Below are 8,942 nucleotides of genomic sequence, written 5' to 3' on the forward strand. Positions count from 1 at the left end.
TTTGCATGTCATTTGATTCATGTATCCCAGTTTTTGGTAAGAATGTGGTAAGAATGCTCAAAGATTTGCTTTAAAAATATTTGGAAGGACATATTTATGAAAGGTAAAAATTGGGCGCCTGGGTGGCTCAGTTGGTTAAGCGACTGCCTTCGGCTCAGGTCATGATCCTGGAGTTCCGGGATCGAGTCCTGCATCGGGCTCCTTGCTCGGCGAGGAGTCTGCTTCTCCCTCTGACCCTCCCCACCCTCATGCTCTCTCTCTCTCTCTCAAATAAATAAATAAAATCTTTAAAAAAAAAAAAGAAAGGTAAAAATTGGAAGCAGCCTAATTACCCAACAATACAGGGTTGGTTAAACAAATTAATATATTTGTACAATGGATTACTATGGAGCCATTAAAGATGATGCTGGAGAATGGAAAGAGGTTCCCAATGTATTATTAAATGGGAAAAAATTACAGAATAGTGTTGACATCACAGCACTTTTTAATGGAAGAAAAATATGCATTGAAAAAAGACAAAATAATGACAGATATTTCTAGGTTTGGATATTAAATGTTTCAGATTTCTTTGTTGCTATCTTTTTAGAAGTTTTAACGATGAGCAGCTATGTTAAGTAAACAATAGGAAAAGTTCATTTTAAAGAATTATAAAAGAATTATATCAAAATTTATTCTATTGTGTACATAAAATTCAGTAATGCATGAAGGAATTTCAAGCTCTAACACTATTCCTTGGGCTTCACATAGAACCAAGGAACAGTGAGGGTCAAATGATGACACAAGGGAAGACAATATTAGCAGATAGAATAGGTAAGAAATCCAGGCAGAAAAAAAAAAATGAGGGTCAAGGAGTACAATTACCATGCTCAGGAACAAAGGGAGTCAGGAGTGCAAGTAGAACCATAGAAATCAAGCAAGTACCAAGATTGTAATATAGCACAAAGATAAACTACATTTCAATATCCAGGTCTAATATTTAGTAATGTTTAGTAGTATTACATATGAGGTAGGTAGTCTTGAGTAAAAAATTTATATTTTTAAGGATCAGAAAATACTTTGGAAGTATTTTTATTTCTATTTACAAGTGAGTAAAATGGCACTCAGAAAAAATATAAATGAAGTCGTATATACATATAAGCTAGGGTTTCTCAACATTTAAACTCCTGGCATTTTGGACCAGGTATATCTTTGTTGTGGAGAGCTGTCCCATATGAACAGGTAAATTAGTATGGGATGTGATGATGCCAATTTCAAAAAAGAAAGAGTTGCTCAGTGAGAAGGGAAGCAGGCAAGAGTGATTTTGTAGTTCATCAAGAAACCAGAAATAATATGCCATTTTACATAAAATCTCCCTAAGTACTCAGTATATATCTCACCAAGGAGTGCTCTACCCTGGGGAGACTCTGGAGAATTTCAGTGTCTGTAGTTGGCAGGCATATGCCCCAAATCTATTCAAGTCAAGTCAAGCTACCAGCAAACTGAACATCTCATGTGAGTGATTTTAAGTCCAATCTGTCAGAAAGGGACCTCAATCTTTCCTATCTATACAGAGATGGGTCCTCAGGGTGGGTGGACCTGATTCCCAGATTATTGTTTATATGACTCCAAGGTATAGAGAGATGGAGCTGTTTATCCTCTGATTACCTCATGCTGTCATTTGGAGTGTCACCTCCACCACTTTCTGTTCCTACTCCCAATCTTGGTCATCAAACTTCAACCCTTTCCACAAATAGATGGGAAGAGGGCCAGTTTTCAATGACTTGCAGGCACACCCTCCTTCACACATGCTCCCCTCCCTCCTTTTTTAAAATATTTTTTTATTTATTTGACAGAGAGATACATAGCGAGAGGGGAACACAAGCAGAGGGAGTGGGAGAGTGAGAAGCAGGCTTCCTGCTGAGCAGAGAGCCCGATGTGGGTCTCCATCCCAGGACCCTGGTATCAGGACCTGAGCCAAAGGCAGATGCTTAACGACTGAGCCACCCAGGCGCCCTATCCCTCCTTTTTTTAAAAAAATATTTCTTAACCATTACTTGTATCAGTTGACAGTTGGATTCTTTTACAAAGGCCAGCAGCCAGCATTGCTCACCACCTTTTCTCTTCTCTCTTATCCTACTCCCTTGTCTCTTTCCAAAACCCTTTCTTTCTTGTTGTTACGGCAAAGGAATAAATTAAGAAGTTAGAATCTTGGCATAACATTTTTCAGAAGTTGCCAAATCCGGTATCACTGGAGGGATAAAATAAGAAGAACTAAAGAAAACATCTAGAAAATCTTTTTTTGCCTAGAATTTTTGTATATAATTTCCCCCATAAAATATGTAGTTCTAGGCCAAGAACCATCACTGCCTTACACCTGTTTATTTTTTTTCCATTTCTGCATCTAGCTCTCATTTTTCTTTTTAGTGGTACGTTATAATGAAGGATTTGTTATTGCTTGATTGTTTAAATCACTTCATGGGCATTAGTATAATTATTATAATGCATAGAGAAAGACAAAACCATGAGGAAGTTCATGCCAGCACAGCAGCCTCTGAATGTGTTAGTCAAGTTTGGGTGAGGATGGTCTGTGCCTTTGTTTCCACTTTGAAAAATATTTCCCAAGAGCCACCCCTTCTCCTTACACAAGCCCACATGTGGTATTTCAATTAAAATATTGGGAAAAAAGAGATAATTGTGTACATGGGTAGAAGTTGAACCCATTCCTAATCATTTTATATAAGTAATTCATTTGTATTAGCAAAAAACAAAACAAAACCTACAACCCTTTATTTTTCCTCTTTACATGTTCATTGTGGAAAATTTAGAAAATAGAGATAAATGAAATAGAAAAAAACTTTGCCTGCAAAAAATAAAAATTCATCCCTAATTCTGTAACAGAGAAAAGCATTATTGCTACTTAGGGTTATAAAACATCCTTTCAGTAATGTTTAGTATATATACCATTTAATTTTTTTTTTTTCTTTTCTCACATGAACAAAAAGTGGGTTTAGTGGTTAATTAAAAAAAAAAAACTGGTGCATGGAGAATGTGTTTCCATGTCATTAACTATTAATTTTCAACATTTTTTTTTAAAGATTTTATTTATTTATTTGACAGAGAGAGAGGCATCGAGAGAGGGAACACAAGCAAGGGGAATGTGAGAGGGAGAAGCAGGCTTCCCGCGGAGCAGGGAGCCCGATGCGGGGCTCAATCCCAGGACCCTGGGATCATGACCTGAGCTGAAGGCAGACGCTTAACGACCGAGCCACCCAGGCGCCCCCAACATCATTTTTAATAGAAGTCTAATATTCTACTGGGTGAACAGATAGTAATTTATTTAACTAATCTCCTATTGTTAAATATATACATATATTTTAGTAAGCAACATACAGTAAGCATGAAGGGATATGGGTGAGGCTTTTTTTTTAATTATGTTAATCACCATACATTACATGGGTTATGCTTTTTAAAGACACTTAACTTGTAGTCTGTATCTGTTTTCTTCTAGTCTTCATTCTAGAGTCTAGTTCTGCAATAAGACTTGACAAAATTTAAATTGTAGAAAAATGGGATGTTACCTCATTGATTCATTATATTTTTTGTTCACTTATTCAACAAATACTTACTGACTGCCTACTTTGTGCCAGGCTCTGTGTTAGATATTCAGGATATAATGATTAAGAAGGTAGAAATAGTCTTATTATGAGGAAGTTTAATTTTGTGTGGGGGAAACACAATAAGTAATTATAAAGTAATTGGATAGGTGTCATTATAGAGGAAGTACAAGCATCCCGGGGAGCACATTAGGGAGATAAACTATTCTAGATTCTGGGGAAGGAGTGGTTAAGTGAAAATGTTCACATTGCATGAAAATTCTCTGTGACATATTCTCATGGTTGGAAAAGACTTCAAATGTCATTTAGTTCAAACCTCCTCTGCTGCTGGAATTCTCTGTCATGTGGTGATCCCATAACACAGGGCTTTGCAGTATGGTCAGTGGATTTAGACTGTTGGGATTTGAGTCCTGGGTCTACTCATTTACTATCTGCATGTGTGATTTGGGGCACGTTGTTTAAAATCTCTGTGCCTGTTTCATCTGTAAAATGGAATAAATAATAGTACTCACTTAAAGGTGTTGTTGTGATAGAAGATTGAAGATAGGCAAAGCACTTAAAAGAGTGTCTCGCACATAGTGTACGTGCAATGCATGTGTACTCAATTCACGTAGTGGTCATGTTGATAGGGAACTCACTGTCCACCAAAGCCTTTGAATTGTTAGAAAGTCATTCTTAGGATGCCTGGGTGGCTCAGTCAGTTAAGCGTATGATTCTTGATTTTGGCTCAGGTCATGATCTCAGGGTTGTGAGATCAAGCCCTGCATCAGGCTCCATGCTGGGCATGGAGCCTGCTTAGAATTCTCTCTCTCCCTCTTCCTCTGCCCCTCTCCACCCTCCCCGCCCCCCAAAAATCATTCTTCATAATAGCCTGAAATTGGGCCATTGAAGCTTTTACCTGAAAAATGGAAGAAATTTCAGGAAGGCAGATTTTGGTTCAATTTAATGAACTAGTTTTCAACATTTAGAGCTAAAAGAAATGGACTGCTTAAGGAGAGATGATTAAAATAACAACACCCCTTTTTAGTTGCAGAGAGTTCCTTGGATAAAATCCAAAATAGCAGCTTTCAGAGCTTATCTGTACTACAAGTGGACTCTGAAATGTGTTTGGAAAGCACGTGAACATAGACACGTTAAACTTTGAATTTGTACTACAGTAACACTGTTATTGGCAAACTCAACTTGAAATTACAGATTTGCGTCAGAACATGAGTGTATTATCTTGCATTCAGTTCCACAAATGAATTTAATATGCCCACAATACTCAGATTAAACTTGGCTCTATAATAGACAATTGGAGACCACTCTCTTTTGCTATTTTTGAATCAATCAGTATTTGTGGTAAAATTTAGATTATGGCATTGGCAATCAAAACCAGCATTCTACCAGAGATCCTTCAAAATATTTTTCCTGCAATAAAGAGACATTAAAAACAAGACAAAAGAAACATTTTACATTTTGTTAAGCTTGTTTCCAAGGTTTAAGTGAAACAAATATGCTTACTACTGAGAGAAATTCTCACCATCGGTTTCCTAGGGTGAAAGGTTTATGACAGATTTTGGACTAATGGAAACAACTATGCTTTGGAACAGAGTTTAAGTGGAAATTGATGAGTGCTTATCAGTTTTGAACTGATTTACAATTCATGAAGCCCTTAGATGGCAGAAAAGAATGACTACTTCATGAGGCACCTTGGTGAAGGTCACAGGAATAATCAAAAGAAGTCAACAGTGCGTGAAGGTTGTGAATGGAGCCTAGCAGGAGCCCACTGCTATTGCTGTAGCAGCCATCTGTAACAGAGAGGGGCTCACTCTGTGGCCTGTCTCTTATCTCTTCCTATATAGCATTTTCATGTCCTTCAAGATATAATCTGTATTATACAACTAAGCAGTTTATTCTTTGAGGATATTATTTACACTGGGCTATTTATACAAAAGAACTATGTGGAGATTTACATTTGAAAATTAGAAGTGGTGTTATAGATTATATAGCATTATAATAATTGTGGGGTTTTTTTTTTCTTTAAGAAAATGTTTGGGTCTTCTACTTTTAGATGAGTTTACCAAATTTGAGGGGGCAATTTTGGGTGGGGGGACATTTGAATTCAGAACTGACTTCCTTAACTTCCTCTTGAAACCACTTCTCTTTTCTCAGTGAAGGTTGACATCATCTATTCAAGCCAGGTAAGGCTCAAATCTGAGTCTCAAGATGATAGCATCTCAGGATTGGAAGGCACCTTAAAGAGCCCTTAGTCCAGTCATTCATTTAATACTTAAAGGCTTTACCATCATCTAATTTGTGATTCCCCAGATATTTGAGCATCTACTCAGTACCAGTCACAGTACTCATTCTACTGAATAATAATTTCTGCCAGATATTGAGCATCTCTGGAAAGAAAGAAGATTTAGTCATAACAAGATGCAGCCTGCCTTAGAGACAGCTGAGAACAGTTTAATATGATGTAGCAAGTGCTTTGCAGAGGTAATGCGGAGTACTGGAGGAAGAGAAGAAGGATGCCTAGCTCAGAAGCATCTCCAAGAAGGGGAGTTGGAGCCTGGTTTCTAGAGTAGGGAACACTAGAACTAAGTCTTGGGGAATGAATAGGAGTGATCAGGTGACTGACAAATGTGTGTCCCTGGCAAGAAAACTATGAGGGCAAAATTCCAAAGGGACCATGTGTATCTCTCTAAATCTTAGTTTCCTTATCAGTAATAGTGTTTAGTTTACAGGATTGTCATGAAGAATAAATGAGAGAATATTTATCTTTATAAAGGACATAAGAAGTACTTACCAAGTTATTATTATAGCATTATTATAATTGCTACAATAGATTAGTGCAGACTGGATGACCTTCTAGGCCCATCATTCTTGCCTGATAAATATACTAACATAACTATAGTAGGAATGTTCCAGTCTGAAACAATCTCAGAGCCTAATGCTACTAGACACTTAAACCACAACAACTCCCCACACTTGCTAGCATTCCTTGTTCACTAAGAACCATATTGGTTTGGCTTCCCTTGGGGTCAGGTCAGGTCAACAGGAGTATCCAGGTTGCTTGAAAACTCTGTTTCCTCATTGAAAAATAATTTATCACTCTGGTATTGTGACCAGTGTCTTATTAGTTTTGCGATAACACTCATATAGCATTAACTATATGCCAGACACTGATTTTAAGACTTAGATCTCATTGTCCTTCCTCAACTGACTAAAGAGACTGGTGGGTCATCTCTTGTTTTCAAGATATCAAATGCATGGGCCTTCACTGAGATTTCATCTTGTCTTCCATTGGACCCAAAGACTGCCCTAATCTGAACTGGAAGGACCCTCAGGACTGAAAAAAAAAAAAAAATCTCTGAGGCATACAATGGAACATTTTTTTAGCCATATTCTGAATAAGCATTTACGTTTCTTTGGTTAGGAATGGTTATTCCATTCCCATGAGCAATCTTATGGTTTAGATTTTTCTCTGATGAAAACAGAGGTGGCCAACCACTCTCCCTAAGAGATCCATATACAGAAGCCATATTCCAGGAGAATACACATTGCTTTTTCCTGTATAACTTTGACCCCAACTCCTGTTGACCCCAAGACATCCTTGCCTTGCTAAACTAGGTGAACTGTGAGTGAAGGAGGAGGACTCCTTTTGCCTTTCTAGCCTAAGGCCAAATCTGAATAGGTCTTCATTGCCCCTTTCTCAAAGCCCACACTTTCTACTTGACCTTTAAGGTCTTACCACACTGATGACAAAAAGATGCAAGGACAGGTGAATTGCTAAACCCCAGAATAATGCTGGCTTTATCTCCCTACCTCCAGGCCTCTCCAGGGCAGGGGGACCCTCTTAAGGTAGGATTCAGACCTATCCACATGAACATCCTGGAAGGGAATAAAGCTAAGGTAGCTAAGAACTGAGAGAAGCTGGAAAGAAAGACATAATTCAGCTGGCAGAGAGTCTAGCTGTGTGGTCTGTGTCATGGGTTAGAGTGTTCTCTGAATGTCAATCAGGTCAATAGTGTTAATAGTGGTTAATAGTGTCCTTCATGCCAAAGCAAGGTCTTTTACCTTCTTCGGACCCACTGAAAGCTGTATTTCCTGACAACACACCTTTAGAGTGTCCCCTCCAGTGCTCCTTGAAAGGAAGATAAGATTGTGTAGAGTGGTGGTGGAGATGGGAGAGAGTGGAGGCTAGGATGGCACTTGAGCAACCCCGGAAGTTGGCTTGTACCACGAATACCTTGTAAATGGCACATAAAGTCATGGCCTCATCTTACCTGCTTTTGAAATTCATAGATGAGACAGAGGTCAGCATATCATGGGGGTGAAGAGCAAGGACTCCAGAGTCAAACTACCTCAATTTGAAATCCTAGAGACCTTGTACATTTACTTACCTTTTCAGTTTCCTTACTTTTAAAATGGCGATTATAATAACTGTAGAGTTTAGAATGGTAAAAAATGTCAGGGAGGAATATGTATGGTGGTGGCACAGGTTATACAACTAGGCAAATCCAGTTACAGTTGGAGATTTCAATACTTCTCTCAGTAATCAGAGAACAAGTAAAGGAAAAATCATTAGTAAGGAAATAGGAGACCTGAACAGCACTATTAACCACTATTAACACTATTGACCTGATTGACATTCAGAGAACACTCTAACCCATGACACAGACCACACAGCTAGACTCTCTGCTAGCTGATCCAATGCCAAAGTTATTAGAGGTTTTCTTTGTACCTAATTTCTAACTTGACAAAAATGAAAATTTATATAATTTGCAGAGCTGATAGAACAATGATTCTTACTTCATAATATATATATAACTCATCTCACATTTTTTCCCTTCTGATAGTTCTATCATATTTACATGATATAGATGCTTTCTGCTTTTGGAATGTGTGGTGTGAGGGACATGTACCTCATTCATCCCTCCCCTGTGCTGGAATGTGGGTGGGCAATAGCGGATGGCAGAGATGGGAAGGGGCATCTGGAGATGGGCATTGAATTTCCAAAAATAATAATGAGGTGGGAGATGAAGATGGGTCTTTGGCCATGTTGTCACGCTATTATTTGTTGTTATTTTCTTGGCTTTCACTGAACTGCTCTGATTTCATCATCTGTTTCTTATTCCAGCAAAGTGGTGTTAGGTGATGTAATAATTAATTGCCTAGGGCATCCAAGATTGGTTTCCCTACACACAAAATGGGCCTCTTAGCACCAATTAAGAATAGTGGGGCAAAGCAAATCCTATACACAAGGAAATAAAAATTAAAAAAAACAATTAGTGAGAAGAGCATGAGATAGTGCAAGCAAATGAAGAAATCTATACTGCGGTGGATGAATCATTGTCCTGACTT

The sequence above is a fragment of the Leptonychotes weddellii genome, chromosome 1 (genome assembly GCF_054177405.1).
Source record: "Leptonychotes weddellii isolate Sample4059 chromosome 1, ASM5417740v2, whole genome shotgun sequence".
NCBI lineage: Eukaryota > Metazoa > Chordata > Mammalia > Carnivora > Phocidae > Leptonychotes > Leptonychotes weddellii.